Source organism: Pongo abelii, chromosome 5 (genome assembly GCF_028885655.2).
Source record: "Pongo abelii isolate AG06213 chromosome 5, NHGRI_mPonAbe1-v2.0_pri, whole genome shotgun sequence".
Taxonomy (NCBI): Eukaryota; Metazoa; Chordata; class Mammalia; order Primates; family Hominidae; genus Pongo; species Pongo abelii.
In genome coordinates, this window is record NC_071990.2 from 13071818 (window position 1) to 13091712 (window position 19895).

Below are 19895 nucleotides of genomic sequence, written 5' to 3' on the forward strand. Positions count from 1 at the left end.
ATTCTCATGATCTTTCTCTCTCTGAATTTTGACATATTAAAACTAAGTGATCACTTCATATCCCCAGGATGGTTAAAAACACAGATAAAACAAATATTGATGAGGATGTGGAGAAATTTGAACCCTTGTATACTGTTGCTAATCAAAATAAAATGGTGCAGCTGCTCTGGAAAGCAGTGTGGCATTTCCTCAAAAAATTAAAAATGGAATTAGCATGTAACCCAGCAATTCCACTTCTGGGTATATATCCAAAATAATTGAAAACAGTATCTCGGAGAGAGAGTTGCGTATCCATGTACATAGCAGCGTTGTTCACAAAAGCCAAGAGGTGGAAGCAACCCAAGTGTCTATTGACAGATGAATGGATTTTAAAAATTGGTCTATACATACAGTGGAGTATTACTCATCATTAAAAAAGAAAGGAAATTCTGACACATTGTATAGCATGGATGAACCTCGAGGACATTGTATTAAATGAAATAAGCCAGTCACAAAAAAAGACAAATACTGTATGATTCCACTTAATGAGATACCTAGCATAGCTAAGCTCATGGAGACAGGAAGTAGAATGGTGGTTGCCAGGGACTGGGTTGTAGGGGAATGAGGAGTTACTGTTTGGTGAATACAAAGTTTTCGTTTTACAAGTTGAAAAAGTTCTGTAGATAGTTGCACAATGATGTGAATCTATTTAACACTACTGAACTGTGCACTTATAAATGATTAAGATGATAAATTTTGTTATTTATAGTCTACCAAAATGTTTGTAAAAAATGAAGCTGTCAGTACCACGGAACTAATAGTTTTGATATAATGCATGACAGAGTCCAGACAAACTTTCTATTTAGCCTCTATCTTCATGATTTCACAGAAATTAATTTGTCTGTTTAGCTCTGTCAGGTGACAGGATGTTTTAATGAGGGGAGAAATCAAATCAAGTTGATTGATCTGTTTTCATCACTTGTTCCTGTAATATTGTGTAGAATATAACCTTGGGCAAGAGTTTCTAGTAACCCAATGGTGAGGACCAGCAGAGTCCCTTTTATGAGTATGCCAGGAAGAAAAAGAAAATGGGTTTGACAGTTTGCATTTGCCTTTGGAACACCATTGAGATCAGCTGGGTTCCCGTCAGCCCCATGGCGAAATCCATTATCCCCTCCCTAACTCCAGCCAAGATTGTACTAAGAAGCAGAATTTGAATTCTAAATTGCTGCCTTGGCTCAGACCTTTACTCAGATCAACCCAACTCAAATCAACTGGGGGTCAGTCTCTAGAACTAAGAAACTGCTGGACAATATTATGGAACAAAGCTCCATTCATGATGTCCTAAAGAACCTGACTCAAGCAAATGAAAGAAAATGATGTCTGCTATTTTTATTTGTGAATTAAGGATTGTCTGTTCGTCAGCTTCCACTATGCATGTGACATTTATTTCAAAATAAGTGTAAAAATACTTGTCAAAAACAAAATCAGAAGTTGCAGTCACAAAAAATGAGCGGAGAAGTCTGGATGCTCATTTAAGGGAGCGGTGTGCTTCCTGCCCTGTCTTGCTGCCTTGTCATTACCGTGAGGATGATGGCGTTCTGTAAGATCAAGAACGCCTCAACCAGAGCTTTGAGTAGCACTGTGCTTTTAGACCTTTCTTCTCTATTTTCTTTATTCCACACATTTTTAGATTTCTTCTTTCTTTTTTTTTGTTGTGCTTGTTTTTCAGTTTTTTTCAATTGCAGTTAGGGTAAACATTTGATTCTCAAACCTGCCACTTAAATATTCTGGGATTGTTTTTTTCCATAATAGTATGCAGTTACTAAAGGTTGATTTTTCCCAAATACGGAAGAATAATTCATTGTCCCTGTTTGAAGATAATGGATATTTTCCACACTATTTTTATCATTAGGTGACAAATGCTTGGGTGCAATCCAGCTAAACCTAGACCCTGCTTCTTGTTGAAACGTCTTGCCATGCAAGGGGAGAGGGCTGAGGCGGAACAAAACACGATATGCTTAGTGTGCAGAATGGGAAAGCACATTTCTAAATTACTTGGACATTAAGGTTGAAGGTTTCATTATTCAATTAAAATAAAAGCAGTTTAAGGAAATTTAAGAAGAAATAGAAAACATGACCACTCTCTGCCTCCTGGGTTCAAGCGATTCTCCTGACTCAGCCTCCCCAGTAGCTGAGACTACAGGCATGCGCCACCCACACCTGGCTAATTTTTGTATTTTTTGGTACAGACAGGGTTTCACCAAGTTGGCCAGGCTGGTCTTGAACTCCTGACCTCAAGTGATCCACCCGCCTCGGCCTCCCAAAGTACTAAGATTACAGGTGTGAGCCACTGCATCTGGCCGAGAATCCAATAGTTTTACTTTGGGTATGTGTATGTACTTGTCCTTTAGGTGTCGTATCTAAAAAGCCATTGCCTAATCCAGGGTCATGAAGATTTACACCTGTTTCTTGTGAGAAGTTTATGGTTTTTGCTCTACTGTTTAGGTCTGTGATTCATTTTCACTTGATTTTTTAATATAATGTAAGGTAGGGGTCCAATTTCATTATTTTGCATGAGGATATTCAGTTGTCCTGGTACCATTTGTTTAAAAAGTTCTATTTTTCCTCTTTGAATTTTCTCAGTACCCTTGTCAAAAATCAATTGACTGTAATATGAGAGTTTATTTCTGGATTCTCAATTCTATTCCATTCATCTCTATGCCTGTTTTTATGCCAGTACCGTACTGTGTTGATTACTGTGGCTTTCTAGTAAATATTAAAATTGAGAAGTGTGAAAAAAAAAAAAAAGAAAACACAACTACTATACCTATTGAACAAATTGTATTGGTAATTAAAAACCTTGCCAAAAGAAAACTTTAGGCCCAGCTTGCTTCATTAATGAAGTCTCCCGGATATTTAATAACGAAATAATATTAGTTTTACACAAACTGACTCTAGATAATATAAAAAGAGGAAAGTGCCTGGCACAGAAAGACACACTACACATGTTCTCACTTATTTTGGAGAGCTACAAATTTCAACAATTGAACTCATGGAGTTAGATAATAGAATGATGGTTACCAGAGGCTGGGAAGGGTAGTTGAGGGTAGAAAGGAAGGGAAGTGGAGATGGTTAATGGGTACAAAAAAATAGTTGAAAATAAATAAGAACTAGCATTTGGTAGCACAACAAGGTGACTATAGTCAATAATAATTTAATCATACATTTTAAAATAACTAAAAGTATAATTGGATGGTTTGTAACTCAGAGGATAAATGCTTGAGGTGACAGATACCCATTTACTCTGATGTGATCATTACATATTGCATGCCTATATCAAAACATCCCACATACCCCATAAATATATACACCTACTACTTATCCACAAAAACTTAAAATTTAAAAAGATGTATAAATCCTTTTCTTCTCAAACTACGTGTGCAGATATCTCCTGGGGATCTTGTTGAAACACAGATACTGATTCAGTAGTTCTGGGCTGGGGCCTGAGATTCTGCATTTTAAAAAATGTTTTTACGTTTTCAATTGTGGAAATTTGCATTTTAAAATAAACTATCAAGTGATACTGATACCCCTGGTGCTCAAACACTTGAGTGATAAAAATAAATATAAATTAAAAAATAAAATGAGGAAAGACTTCTCAACTTGTTTTAAAAGACTAGCATAAATTGGATTCCATAACATGGCAATGATACCATAAGACAGAAAAATTGTACGCCAATATCTCTCATTATATAAACATAAAAAATTTATATAAAATATTAGGAAATTGAATCTGATGATATATTTAAAAGGATAATATGTCACAGTTAAAGTTGGATTGGTCCTGTGAATGCATAGTTTTTTTAATATTCAAACTCAACCAATATTATTTGTACTGTTAGCAGAATAAAGGAGAATATCTATGATCAACTCATAGGTGCAGATAAAATTTAATAAAATTTTACATTCATTCTTAAAACTTTAAGCAAGGTAGAAATAGAAGGGAACTTCTAAATTCTGTTATAAGTTATTTGCAAAAACTAAGAAGAAAACTCACAGTAGATAACAAACTTAATTGTGAAATAGTGAAGGATATTCTCCTGAAATTAGAATAAGAAAAGATGGACTGTTTTCACCTCTTCTGTTCAGCATGACACTAGAGGACCTAGCCAGAGCAATAAAGGACGAGCAGGTAATAAAGGTTTAAAGATTGAAAGCAATAAATAAAACCATTATCTGTGAATGACATAATTATGTACCCACAAGATACAATAAAATCTACTCATAAACTATTAGAACTAAATGAATTTAGCAAGATCTCTGGATACAAGGTCAATATATAAAAATAAATTGTATTGCTATATACCAGCAACACATATTGAAAATAACTTTTAAATCTTATTTTTAGCCACATAAAAATAAAATGAAGAGATGGAGCATGTTCATAGACTAGAAGACTCAATATTGTAAAGACGCCAGTCCTCCCTAAATTGATCTCAAGATTCAGTGTAATTCTAATAAAAACCCCAATAGGTTTTTTTATGGAAATTGACAAACTGATTCTAAAATATGTGTGAATTAGCCAAATGTGGTGGCACATGCCTGTAGTCCCAGCTGCTCTGGAGGCTGAGGTGGGAAGATTGCCTGAGCCCGGGAAGTGGAGGCTGCAGTGAGCCGTGATCATGCCACTGTACTCCAGCCTGGGCAACAGAGTGAGACCCTGTCTCCAAAAAAAAAAAAAAGTGTGTGTGGAAATTCAAAGGACCAAGAATAGTAAGAGCAATTGAAGAACCAAGTTAAAGGATGTATACTACTAGATGTTCAGTCTAATGATGAGGCTACAGTGATTAGAACAATGTAGTACAGGTGCAGGATAGACAAAGATACCAGTAGAAAATAAGAAAGTGCCTAGATTTCGATTCAAACATATATAACCATCTAATTCAAGGGAAAATTACTGTTGCAATGAAATAGGCTCTGTAAAATAAATGATGCTTAATCAATTGGTTATCTATTTTTAAGAAGCAGTTATTATGCATATCCTCCATGAGCATGTCTATTCTGCTTTGGTATAAAAGTCTTGTTATAGCTCAGTATTTCAAGGATAGGCATCAGAATCAACAGAAAATCTGCATATTTCTTTCCTGTGTAGTTCTCACCACCTGAAATGACTCTTGAGAAGTAGCTGAGCAAATATTTGCCTTCCTAAATATGGATATTACCTTATCATGTACATATACAAGAAGAAAGTTAAATTATACGTTTGTCACTTATTTCCTCTGAATAGTTTAATTTTTTCCTAAAGTAGGAGAGTGTTAATAATAACAGTCACAGCTGATTAAGTTTTATGTTTAAGGCGCTGTGCTTGGTCTTCATATGTGAAATCTCGTTCAATGACAATTAACTGCTAAACTTAATAAAAATGATTTAAGAAGTGATCACAGTTTATAAATGTTATAGACTGAATGTTTGTGCCCGCCCCACCACCAAATTCATATGTTGGAGCCCTAACCCACACGTGGCTGTATTTGGTGTAAGGAAGTAACTAAAGTTAAATGAAGTTATAAATGTGGATCTCTGATCTGATAGAATTAATGCCTTTGCAAGAAGAGACACCAGAGCGCTCTCTTTCTCTGAGCACACGAACCAAGGAAAGGCCTCGTGAGCACACAGCAAGAAGGCAGCCATCTGCAAGCCAGGAAGTGAGACCTCATCAGAAGCCAAAAGGGTCAAGATCTTTATCTTGGACCTCTGGTCTTTAAAACTGTGAGAAAATAAATTCCTGTTGCTTAAGCCAGTCTATAGTATTTTGTCATGGCAGCCCTAGCAGACTAATATATCAAGCCAAAATTCTGCCTAGGAGAGAGAAAAATATTGTATCTTTAGTTCTTCTGTATATACATGAAAGCCTGTCTGTACAAGTTTGTTTGTTTGCAGATCAGCTTGACAAACTGTGGGCCATATCCCTAGCTTGTAAGGCTTAAAAAGGCAGTGATAATGTCATCCTTAAGTGTTCTCACACTGGAATCTCATGGCTTGGGTTCAAGTGCAGCCCTGCACCTTGGGCAGGTCATGTAACATCTTCTTTATCTGTCATGTGTAGATAATACTGCCAACCTCTCAGAGTTGTTGTAAGACTTACATAAAGTACTATGTGGAAAGCACAGAGTGCATGGTTCCTAATACATAATAAGTGTTACCATGGTGATGATGGGGGAGAAATCAAGTCTTCACACAAAATGTCCCCTTCAGGCAAAATATTTGTCTGGATAGACATCTGACATAGCTATGCATAGTTAGGATTTTTTAAATTTTGGTTCAAAATTATTAGCTAACTGTCTTCTAACCATAGATGATAAGAACAACCAAAAACCCTCAATCTAACACTGCTTTCTCTGTCTGATAAAAAGTCAAAGCAGTAAGAATGTAAAACCTGACTATCTTAACACTGTCTTCTGAAGACTTCATTGCAGCAGGGTTGATCCAACCATGAGTCGAAAAGCAAGCCGCCAAGCAGGCAAGCTTATTTCCATTAACTTGGCACCACAAAACACTTTGAACAAGGGCACTATTATCTTTTAGGTAACAGGTGGTAGCTGGGGTATTAAGCCGTTCTGGGCAGGATTTCAGATTTCCATTCTTCAGTGCTTTGGGCAATACACTTCTATCATAAAGCGATCAATAATAATTAGGTGTCTGGAATGAAATACAGTACACCATTATACTTCCTACATCTGGAAGGAGAAACCCACTTCACTAGCTCTGAATCAATGAATTTTCTTTTTATTCCTGTGGGGAGTGTTAAAGGCAGCAGAGAACAGGGTGGAAATGTGAATTGTGGATCTGAGCGCAATCACAAAAAAATTAGATGTTATGATACACCCTTTTACAAGTAATAGAAGCAAGCCCCAGAGCATCGAGTGTTTGTGTCTAACATCAACACCTTAATCACATGGCATTCTCTTTCACTACAGGGTCACCTGTTTCACATTTAATGAAAAAGTCTGTCCTAATACGTGATAAATAGGTGAAAGGACAAAGCGAAGGTTGTACGTGGGGCTTAACATAGTTTATTTTTCAGATCTTAGTTTTATCAAGTCATGTTTTACCACGTTCCCGTAACAAGGGACCAATAAATGGAAAAGGAATTATTTCTCTTGTGTCTCATCGTTCTCAGAAAAGACAACTGATATTTATTCTGTTCGAATTTGATTTGAAGTTCTCTGTATAGGTTGGTGCAGAGAGATAGAAAATGGAATCTGTAAGTTGTAACATAAATTTTCCTCAGTGCACTCCCAAGAATGTGCAGCCTGATCCTTGCAAAGCTATCTTCTCTCAGTGGCTTCTGACTTGTCACTTTAAGCATGGTCTTCAAGGATAGTCAATCCTATTTTCCAAATTCAGAATCCTTACTTCTGTAAAATTACTCACCTCTAAAACTTTCTGCTGGCTTTCTTCCCCCAATACTTCAAGTTTCTGTCTTGCTCTCTGGAGACTTGGAAAGAGACTAAGCAAGTGTTTGTTAAGAGCAACCCTTCTACCCTCTTGTCTGACCTATTTGAAGAAATGACCAGGAAAAGACTTATTGTGGCATTTATTGCCTTATAACCACCCTTTCTTTCATTAACAGGAGTTAGTTTACTGGCCAGCTGCATGATTTTATTATATGATGACTGAGTGTTTTATTCCCCCTCAGAAACTATTGCAATAGTACAAAGAAGCAGAATTAGTAACAATGTCGTTTATTTTTTTTTATGTGGGAAATAAAATATAAATTGAGAAAATGGGTTAGGCATCAATATACAGTTTAACAGTTGGTCGTAAAGTGAACACCGTATAACCACTGCCCAAGTCAAAAAAATTAAATATTGCCAGCACCTGGAAGCCCCTTAATGTACCTTTCTAATTGTAATTCCCCTCCCCACCAGAGGTAGCCACTGTCCTGATATTTTATTGTAATCATAGCCTTCCTTTTCTTTGTAGTTCTAAAGCTTAGAGATACATTTCTCTAAACCATATATTGAGTTTTTCTGGTTTTTGAACTTTATATAAATGGAACCATACTATATGTGTTCTTTTGCCTTTTTTTCACTCAACATGGCTTGTAAGATTCATTTGTGTGTTTACTGGTTTTTTTTTTTTTAATTTGCAAACATAAGAGAAGTTGAGAGAATTGTATAATGATATAACTATATATTCTATAATTGCATTGCCATCACATAACTAAGATTTGCCTATATCTATTGCTTTTTCCTTCTGAAGTGTTTTAATGTAAATTACAGACATCTGTAATCATACGTCTCCAAAAAAAATAAGGAAAGTGTTCTGTATAATCCAAGACCGTTATCATATGTAACAAAACTAATTATAATTCCCTAATATGATCTAATACCCAGTTCATATTCATATTTACCTAGCTGACCCCAAAATACTTCAACAGCTGGTTTGTTCAAACCTAAGATCCAATCAAAATTCATGAAGAATGCACTTTTGACAGCATGCTGAAAATGAGGCTGTTTCCCTTGCTTTTTTTTCACATATACCTACTCAGTTAACAGAGCTCCCATAGGACCTGGCTTCAGGTACTTATCCCGTAGTCAAGAGGAAAACAAGTAGCCTCTTCTACGTTAATGACGTGGTCTACCTCATACTCTATCACTCCAGAGGAAAGTATGCTATCTGAATTACTGTCAGAAGACAAGCCTAATAGAAATGAAATCAAAACCAAAATTGTTATCTTGAGGAGATACTCCGTAGTACTGGGCTACTTGAGCTTCTTCAGGAAGTCTATAGCTTTCTTTATTAGGGGAATGCACATGAGGGCCGGCCCAGCCAAGGGAGCTCATTGGAATGCAGGTCTCTACTGACTGAAGTTTCTACTGAGACCACAGGAGTGCAGGTAGATAGATGGTTGGTCATTCTGATCTATTAGGATCTTCCAGGTCATCGTGTCTTCCTAACTTGATATTGCTGGACTTACGGTTTTCGGTTGTGTTTGTTTCAAATGTTTACCAGAAAGCTCTTGATGAAAGAGCACGGCCCCTGCTGAGCGAGCTGACCTCCCTGGTGCCTTTTTACAACAGAACACCTCATTTGCTTTCTGCAATCTGGTATTTAGATCAGCATCTCCCAGAGGCTTTTTCTCAGAGTACCAGCCCCATGGTGCTCCATGAAAGGGTCATATTGTCCAACGAACTGGGGAGAAACGGTGAAACTGAGTTACACTGCTTCCTTTATTCCAAGTCTTCTCGGGGCCTTCAGTGTGCTAATGAACACGGTGATTCTCCAGCAGTACATGGCATTTCCCAAAATTATTTGTGTGCAGAAGCCTTTTCTCAGAGCATCTCTGTGGGTTACTATTCTGCAAAAACAGACTTTAGAAAGTGCTGATGTAGATGACTTGGATATAATTGCAAACCATAGTAAATAAAGTCTCATCTCCTACCTCATGGGCCATGAAGAATTTATCCAGGCTCACTATGTAGCTTTCCACAAGTAGAGTGGTTGGGCATCTGTGTTGGAAATGAGGAATTTCGTTCACGTAGACTCTGCTAAAGTTCCTGCTGTGATCATGGGGGAGGGGCTAACATAGAGCAGCGATCAGAATCTATGCTTATTGTCTTGCAACAAGGACAGTGAGCCCTCAGATTTCAAGCTTGTCCAACCGGCAGCCCCTGGGCCACAGGCCGCCCAGGACAGCTTTGAATGCAGCCCAACACAAATCCGTAAACTTTCTTTAAAAGTTACGAGATTTTTTTTTCGCGATTTTTTTTTTTTTTTAAGCTCATCAACTATTGTTAGTGTTAGTGTACTTTCTGTGTGGCTCAAGACAATTCTTGTAATGTGGTCCAGGGAGGCCAAAAGATTGGACATCCCTGATTTAGATAGAAGTTCCATGTGGTTTGGATTTTTAGAGGGCAAAAACGTTCTAAACTGACCTGCCTCTCTGCTTTCGAGGATCACTTGGCCTTAGTTGCCAAATACAAAAAGAATTTTCTGGCTGGGCATAGTGACTCACACCTGTAATCCCAACGGTTTGGAAGGCCGAGGCGGGCAGATCATTTGAGCCCGGGAGTTCGAGACCAGCCTGGGCATCATGGTGAAACCCCACCTCTACAGAAAATACAAAAGTTAGCGCGGTGTGGTACTGCACGCCTGTCCCAGAAACTTGAGAGGCTGAGGTGGGAGGATCACTTAAGCCTGGCAGGTGGAGTTTCCAGTGAGCCAAGATTGCACCACTGCATTCCAGCCTTGGCAACAGCGTGAGACTCTGCCTCAGAAAATAATAATAATAGTGATAATAATAATAATAATACATTTTCTTTCATTTTGAATTAGTGATTCGGTAAGTTTCCTTGGATTATCAAGTAATGGAAAACCTTCTTACCTAGTAATAACTGAGTTACTGGCAAAATGTTTAGATATTCATGGTACCTGAGGTAATGAAAGACCCAATATGTGGTACTCATACAAATTGCCTCTAGATTAAACTGACTTTTTATTGAATATGTTTAGCATATCATGTTGTCTAAAATTAGACATTCAGAGTTGCATTCTTTTTTCTTTTTTACATTCCTTTCCATTTTCAACATATCATTAGATTGACAACCTTATTTCTTTTCTCATTAACTTCATTATGAAATAAAAGATCAACTGATATTTGCCACCTGGTCTTTTGAAATGGAAGACTACTAGGTTTTTCTCATTGCTCCCCTTTCTCCTCTTTTATATATTGTTTATATAAACTTAATTTTGAAACATCTCTTTATCTTAAGAAAGCATTTTTCTCTAGAGATAGCGTAAATGTGGATTGATTGTTTCATTTGGAATCCTTCTAGGCTATAGGTGTTGCATCATACTAATATGTGGGTTGATTATTATGTTTTGAGTCTTTCTAGGCTGCAGTTATTGTATCATATAAATAATTCTCATTACTCATGAAGCCAGCTGGGAAGTGGAGGCATGTTCTAGGTTCTGAAGTCTCATTGCATTTCTCACTTGTAGATTTCTAGCCTAAAAAGTTCCTTTCACTGGAGTTGTAAGATTTACAAAGGATAAAAGCTATAGATTTTACTTGCAAGTAAACTACTCAGCAGTAAGCTACCACAAATTTCATCATTTCTCAATTGCTTTTCCCCCTTCAACTTTCTATTCCCTTCAGAATGTAATTTAAAGGCAATTGAGCAGAGAATTCAACAGAGATAGATTATTCTGGAGAGAAATCTAAATAAGTTTCTGCTCTGGTAATCTGAGCAGGACCAAATGACTTGTTCTGACATCAATATTGCTTTTTCTCCACGTCTTCATCTTTTTTTTTTTAATGAAAAAAGCAATACTTAAAAGTTATAGAACATAAGAGTTTCTTTCTTCCATCAGTACTGGGAGCACATAGAAAATACCCGGCCCAGAAATTCTACATCTAGCTATATATTCTAGAAAAATCTTTATACATGTTTACATGAGAGCCTGAACAAGTATGAACACAGTAGCGATGTTTGTATGCCACAATGTAGGAACAACTTAACTTGCCTTCAGCTGCAGGCTGGTTAAATAAATCATAGTATCTACATCCCATGAAATGGCATGCAGTACTCAAAAAGAATGAGGTGGGAAGAGCTATGGAACCATTTGATAAGTTAGAGGAAGAAAAAGACTTGTAGAACAACATGCATAGAATGATTTCATTTATGTTTTTAAAATGGTATTTGTGTATGGTGTGGGAAGGTATGACTGTTGCAGGGGAGAGGCGGGGAAAAAGATGGAGGCAGTAGTGGATTTGATGAGTTAGGCTATGGAGGGAGAGAGAGTGAAAAGGACTGTTTTCTCTTTATTTCTTGAATTTTTTACAGTAAAATATTTTCATGTATTATTTTTATAAATTAAGTGTGTGCGTATGTGTGTATGTGCAGGAAATTTTTTAAAATGCCCTATTTTTAACAAATTCATCTAACCTAGGTATTCCACCAAGGAGAATGAGTCCATCCAAGAAGCTTATTTTAAATTCATCAATGTCAGGCTGGGCGCAGTGGCTCACACCTGTAATCCCAGCACTCTGGGAGGTAGAGGTGGGCGGATCACCTGAAGTCAGGAGTTGGAGACCAGCCTAGCCAACATGGTGAAACCATGTCTCTACTAAAAATACAAAAAATTAGCCAGGCATGGTGGCAGGCGCCTGTAGTCCCAGCTACTTGGGAGGCTGAGGCAGGAGAAAGGCTTAAACCTGGGAGGCGGAGGTGGCAATGTGTCAAGATTGAGCCATTGCACTCCAGCCTGGGCAACAGAGCAAGACTCCATCTCAAAAAAAAAAAAAAAATTCATCAATGTCAAAGAGGCATAGGATTCCCTGGCTCATCACAAATTCATGTGGAGAGGGAGACTGGGAAAATACATTAAGGAGGTATCATGGGGAACTGGCTTTCAGTAAACACAGCATAGACTGACATGGTGGCTCAGAAGAGGAGTTTAAAAAATGACTAAACTAGAACTACTGTCACTATTATTAGAGGTGGTCTTTGGTCTTTTATCTCCAGACTGCTCATTTCTAAAGTACTGGCTCACATGCAGACAGATTTCACAACAACAAAGCGGAACAGAAAGCTATGAGAATTTCCCTAGTTTTCCTGTTTTTTTCCTTCCTTTACAAACCAGTGCAAAGATGGGTGTGTTTTAAACTGGATATTTGATTATTCTTCAGGTATGATGAGGCCAACAGATAAGAAGACAACTGCCATTGAAAAGATTGTTTTACTCCAAAATCCCAAGAGCAAGGGGCATGCCACCCAAGCAGGGCCACACAGGGGGAGGTATGGGAGGAAAATGTGGGCATGAGCCTTTTTTGTGGGTTCCATGGGAAGGAACAGGCAAGACAGAATAAGCAGGCTTAGGATTGGCCAGTGGGAATACTGTCAGTGGGCTCTGTCACATAGGGGTGGTCTCTAGTCATCTAGTACCGGCCCTGGAGTGCTGAGGACAGGTGCACAGTGGCTGGGAATGTACTAGCTCATTAAAGGACGTGGTCAGGACTGTGGGCTCTGAATAGATTCATTTGGATGTGAAAGGCACATTCAAAGAATTCCATTCACTCTCTCTGGGAATCAGCCAGCCACAGGAGAGGCAGTCCATCCAGGGTCGGCAAGGCTCCGAGATGTCAGAGCATCGGTAATACAGAATAAAAGTGCATGGTGAATACACAGTGGTAAAGATGCAAGAATAGTCATGCATTTTGAGGTTTCATGCCTAGTTTTTATATTAAGGCAGAGTTTGAAGGCAAGTTTAGAGAGCCTTCCTTGGACATGCCAACCTTTAAATACAGTTTCTTGGGGCCATTTTTGGCTATGTTTGGCACTCTAATTGAGAAATCATTCTCCCAGTCATATTTCAGGCAAGGGAGATATGCGAAATCTCTTTTTTTACATGTCTGGATGTTCTCAGCTAACGTTGTTGGTCTATAAAAGCAAAGCACAATTTGCTTTTTTCCTTTCTCTCTTCAGGCTATTTCATATGTTGGTTTTGAATTGTAAACTAGATGTTTCTAGAAGTAGTCTTTGCACCTTTGCTGGTTTATGTAGTTTTGTTTTGGTGTTCCAGTTGCCAGCATCACATTGTAAAGCCTCTGATGGTTTTCTGCATTGACTGCAGGCTGGAAATTTGGTTATTTTCTAAAGATCAGGGAGTTGCATTGGCCACCTTCTAAGCCATGTATTCATTTTGGGGAGAACCAGACTCCTGATTTTTCTATTTTGGTTCTACTGATCAATTAGGTGTTAAAGGTTTAAAACATTGCTGAAAAGAAATTTACCTTTATATGCTATATTTCTAGTTTTTAAATTTTAATGTTGGCCTCGTAGCTTTCTGTGGCCTAAAGTTTATTAATTTCTTAATTGTCTGCTTAGATTTACTATTTTCATTTTTTTAACTAATGCTTTTGCTATTACATGCATTTTTCTTTAACAACTTTATTGAGGTGTAATTTACATACCATAAAATGAACCCATTGTAAGTATACAACTCAATGATTTCAGTAAATTTAAAGGGTTGTGCAGCTATCACCGCAATCCAGTTTTATAACCAAATGGTTTACACTGAAACTTCCCCTATGTGGACACTTGGATTTTATACTGCCCTGTATTTTATTTTTTATTTTATTTTATTTTATTTTGTTTTTTGAGATGGAGTCTCACTCTGTTGCCCAGGCTGGAGTGTAGTGGTGCAATCTCAGCTCACAGCAACCTCCACCTCCTGGGTTCAAGCAATTTTCCTGCCTCACCCTCCTGAGTAAGCTGTGATTACAGGCCACCATGCCTGGCTAATTTTTGTATTTTTAGTAGAAATGGGGTTTCACCATGTTGGCCAGGCTGGTCTTGAGCTCCTGACCTCAAGTGAGGCCCACCTCAACCTCCCAAAGTGCCGAGATTACAAGCTTGAGCCATCGTGCCCAGCCTGCCGTGTGTTTTAATAGCTGTATAATATCAGAGTGATTTTTGGATTTCAGAATAGGTTTTCTTGTTTTAAAATAAGTCCTTCTGACTTTATTTTTTTATATAAAAATAATATCTGCTCTCATGCTTTTCCAGCACCTCTAGCAATACAGATTTTTGCATAAAGGGATGGATTGCTTTGTTCTGTTCACTTTCATTTTCTACCTCCCAAAGACCAAACACTCCCAGGCAGTCAGCTCACCCTCACACCTCGGTTCTCATTTAGCTGATTTATCTTATCCCTGCCATCCATCGGGCTGGTGCACGACACACCACACCTTCTCTCTTTCTCAGTGGCTCAGTCGTCTTCTAAATTCTTTAACTTGTCATAATTCCTTCTTTTTTCTTCCTTTTTCGTGTTTGTTCTACCCAAAGCCAAAATTATTGAAGAAGGAGGTTCAGACCATACCTGGTTTGTGAAGACAGAAACCATTGTATTTTCTTTTTTCCACATATTAACCCCATTTTCCCCTGTGTTTTACGGGTTAGTCATAAACCAGGTCCAATGGTTGTCCCTTTGCAACAGACAGCCCACAGTATTTTACTTCCTGGAGCAGTGGTGAGCTTGTCGTAGTTTAAAAGTTAAAGCAGCTTCATCTTGGATGTTAATCCACCATGTTGGCTTCTGATTAACCCCAGGTCTTAGAAGGCCTCTGAGATTTCCAATTTATCTACTGTTCTTTGTGCAAGAGCATGTACTTACCGTAAGTGCTGCCCTTAGGTCAAAACAACCTTGATGTTACCATGCTTTGATTGTCCTACACTTTCTTTTCAATCATGCAGACCCTTTCTGTATGGTATATAAGCCCTGGGTCTGGGAGAATAATGGCCTGGGGATCTACTATCTCATCTCACTGCTGCCCAAGACCCAGCCATGGCTTCTGTTTGTGAGTCCCTACTACAAATTCAGAAGATGAATTTGTCAGCGTTTCTTTGTCCTCTCAGCTTCCTCAGACATGGGGGGTAGGTGTGCATACACCTGCCTGCTGCAGAACACTTTGACCCCACTTAAACTTAGCTCTGACTTTGGAAGAGCTGCTGAAGGTAAGACCAGAAGAGAGGCATTGTGAATACCTTGTTAAGAGAGATGGTAAGAAGAGAAGAGTTCCTGGCTGGGCACAGTGGCTCACGCCTGTAATCCCAGCACTTTGGGAGGCCAAGGCGGGCGGATCATGAGGTCAGGAGTTCGAGACCAGCCTGGCCAACATGGTGAAACCCCATCTCTACTAAAAATACAAAAATTAGCCAGGCGTGGTGGCAGGTGCCTGTAATCCCAGCTACTGGAGAGGCTGAGGCAGGAGAATCGCTTGAACCCAGGAGGCAGAGGTTGGAGTGAGCGAGACCATGCCATTGCACTCCAGCCTGGGTGACAGAGCAGGACTCCCTCTCAAAAAAAAAACCAAAAAAACCCAAAAAACTGAAGATTTCCTTACAAGGAAGAAACTCCTGAGAGTAAAGTGGAATTATGTCACTTTACTATGACTTTCAACCCAAGTAAACTAAAATCAGATTGCCTTCGGTTTTTAGAGCCTTGCTGTTTTCCTATACATTATAATCATTCTTACAACGATGTTGCATCATGGAGAAAAAGGGAAGAGCATTAAAATCTCTGTCTGCCCTTCCGCTTACTGCTGTGGACGCTGAGCAAGTTCATTTTGCTAGGCCTCAGGTACCTCATTGTAAAATGGGAATGATTATACTTTACAGGATTGTGGTGAAGATTAAGTTAAGTAACAATTTTTCACGCTTCTCAAAATGATCTGTGCATTCGCTGTGGGCTCAGGGTTCTATACCACAAATGGACAAAGCCATAGAAGAAATAAGGCATCTCTTTCCAGCATGTCACTTTAACTTGGAAATTGGTGGTGATGGAGCGGGAGTATTTTCTTATTTAAATTAAAACAGATATATTATGTGATTTCTACATTTACTTTTAAAGGAAACTTAGTACATTAAAGAAATGTACTTTCTTTAATGCTTGGCATGGGCAACTTTGAGTCATACCCTTGGAGCCCCTAGTATTCTCCCTTTGTTATAAGGAATGTTTCCATGGAAAAGTTTGAGAAGCATTGGTGCATGAAAGCATCTGGCGTAGTCTGTGCCACGTAGTACATTCTCATTTAACTTCCCATGTCTGTTTTATAAAGTATCCAACTGTATTTCCCTAGCACATGCTTGATAACGTCTCTTGGATGTGGCTAGCATTGAACTTGTCATGCATCCTCCAACCCCGATTCTCACCCCATATTCCCTGCCTTAGTCATGGACAGCACTGTCCATTGAGTTATGCAGATCAAGAACCAAGGCATCCTCCTTGGCCTTTCTCTTTCCTGCATATCCCTGTCCAAGCCTTAACATCTAGTAGTGTCTACATTGCCACCTTCACATGTCTTGGGTGCAGCTTTTGTCACTGTCAACAGCATCTTCGTCTCAGCTACCATCATCCCCTGCCTAGATGCCTGTAATCACCTAGTCATTGGCCTCTTTCCAATCCCTTCTCTATATTAAAGTGAATGTTCATCTTTCATGTCCTCAAAGCTGATCATTTCTTCCCATTGCTCTTAGAATAACATGGTCCATGAGGCTTTTCGTGGCCCAGCCTCCTACCCCATCTCAAACATTCTTCATCTGATGCTGGCAGCTGCAGCCACACCAGCTTGCTTTCTGTTCCTTCCTGGTACCATGATTTCTCCATCTGGAGCAGGCTGCTCTATCTGGAGCATTTCCCTCGGCCCCTGCCCAGCCCCTCTCAGCTCAAACATCTCTTCTTCAGAAAAGCCTTTTCCAACACCCCAATCAGGGACAATATGTACCATATGCTCTGATAGGAACTTGTCCCTTTCCTTAAGGAGGACTGATCTCAACTTGTGATCACACAGTAAGTAATATCATCATTTGATGATGGTCTGAATGTCACATGAGTCTGTAAACTCTATCACGGCAACGGCTGTCTCTTTGGTCACCATTATTTCCAGCTCCAGCCGGTGCCTATGACTGCGGACAGCGGATCCACAGTTGTTGAGTGACAGCTGATGTCCAGACGGCTGAGTGCTTAGCCTGAGAACATCCACGTTTCTCTTAATAGCTCAGGATCTTGGACCTCCAAGTCCAGGGTTCTGCTCACCTCATTGCAGATCTTCCTTTAGTGCTGTAGACCAGGTCTCTCCACTTTAGTCTGTGGTTTACAACACCTAGGAAACCTCATTTTGTTTAAGAGAAATCTGTTTTATTTATGTGGTTAAGTACAGAAGGGGAAAGCATCTCTTTATATTCGGATGGCTTTTTGTCACCCAAACATCTGTAACAAACCCCATACTTAAAGCCCCCCGCTTCACCTTACCTGTCCAGTCTTCTTCCATTGTGCTACTGTGCTGCTTTTCTTTTCTTTTTTTTTTTGAGACAGAGTCTCCGTGGGTTGCCCAGGCTGGAGTGCAGTGGCGCAATCTCGCTCACTGCAACCTCTGCCTCCCGGGTTCAAGCAATCCTCCTGTCTCAGCCTCCCAAGTAGCTGGGACTACAAGCATGTGCCACCACGCCCAACTAATTTTTGTATTTGTAGTAGAGATGGGGTTTCACCATGTTGACCAGGCTGGTCTCAAACTCCTGACCTCAAATGATCCACCTACCTCAGCCTCCCAAACTGCTGGGATTTTAGGTGTGAACCACCACGCCTGGCTGCTTAGCAGATCTTTTCAAATCAGGCAGAACTTTCTAACCTAACCTAACTGCATGCAATTCCCTGTCCCTTCTCCAGCCCTTCCCCAAGCTCTGAATAGAACATCTTTCTGCCTTCCTGCCACCATATAATGTCATCTGGTTTGACAAATAAAACTCTTGAACCCCACACAAACACTGTTTCCGTGTTTCCTGCACCCAGCTTTCCCCCTTGTCCTCCCATACAGCCCTCCTGCCGTCTCTTCTGTGGGTACAGATTTATGTCTCTATTTTAGGATTAATATGTTCTCCGTCAGCTCTATGTGAGTGCATCCTAACCTAACATTTATTTTTCTCCCTCATACCACTTAGTTCATTATAATTTAAGAGAGGGAGCTAGAACGTAACATTTTTAAAATAGTAAGTTCCAAAATATATAATTAGTGATTCTCAGCCGAGTCATGCCTGAAAATAACCCAGAGAGCTTTTTTATCACAATGGAGATGTCCTGGTCCCACCCTGGACCTATGAAATTGGAATGGCTGGGCTGAGGCATCAGTGTTTTCCCAGTGTGGCAAAGTGACTTGACTAAGGTCACTCGACTCATGTCCCATAGCTTAGAGGGTGGCAGAGTTAGAACCACAATCCTTGTTTGGTTGCTTTCTTTCTAGTTCTTCTTCATATTCTTTGGACTAAATTCCGCTGAGGGCAGTGTGTGTTTAATTAATCTGTATCTGAATTTGTCTGCATAAAGTAGTTTCCTTATTTTATAGCTGATGATTTTCCCCTGAATATGTTTTCAAAGGCTGTGGAGGTTGAGTCAGTGTGTACCAGAGACTGTGCCAGCTGCTGGAATAGCCTTCTTTCCTCCCCATGTTCGCCCGTGTCCCTCCTTTGAGCCACAGGCCTGCTTCTTGGGCAGCCCCTGACTTCCTCACTCCTGGGCTGTTTCTACTTGATTTGCCCCCCAGCACACCCACTGTTACCTCTTCCTTCCTCCAGCCCCGCTGCCACCTTCCCAAGCACTTGACCTAGGTGCATGGTGGCGCCATGGTGGAGGTGCACTGGGTAACTGAATAGTTCCTTCTCCACTTGGCTGTTGCAGCTTGGAACCTAAGAGAAGAAGGCAGTGGAGGGGCCGTGCCATGGAAGCCACCCCTACCTTTAGACAGTGTCACCTCCGGACCTTGGGAGGCCACACCAGAGAGCTTCTCAGAAGATATTTTCACTCCATTTTTTAAAATAGTTGGAAAGCAACGGAATCCTCAGTGAGGCATGATCTGTATAAACTAGATCATTGAAACAGGAGTCCCTCCTGGGAGGAAGTACCATGTTCAGGAAAGTTCAGTAAGACATGAGGTTCGGCTGACATCCAAGGTGGCATTTCTAGCATTGAATCCCAGTTCCTTTACTCAATAGCGATGTGACTCTGACAAGTTGTTGAGCTTTTCTGTGCTACAGGTTCAACCATAAATTGGGGTTCAATTAAATAAGAACGCCTACTTTGGCTGGGCACAGTGGCTTACGCCTGTAATCCCAACACTTTGGGAGGCCACGGCAAGTGGATCACGAGGTCAGGAGATCGAGACCATGCTGGCTAAAACCATGAAACCCCGTCTTTACTAAAAATACAAAAATTAGCTGGGCGTGGTGGCATGCGCCTGTAGTCCCAGCTACTCAAGAAGCTAAGGCAGGAGAATCGCTTGAACCTGGGAGGCAGGGGTTGCAGTGAGCTGAGATCGCGCCATCGTACTCCAGCCTGGGCAACAGAGTGAGACTCTG

General features: G+C 39.8%; 1 protein-coding gene across 2 annotated transcripts in view; it reads left to right on the forward strand.

Moving 5' to 3' along the window:
* Positions 1–19895, forward strand: part of PHACTR1 (phosphatase and actin regulator 1) — a 571703-nt gene that overhangs the window by 426665 nt on the left and 125143 nt on the right. The gene's annotated exons all lie outside the window — the stretch shown is intronic.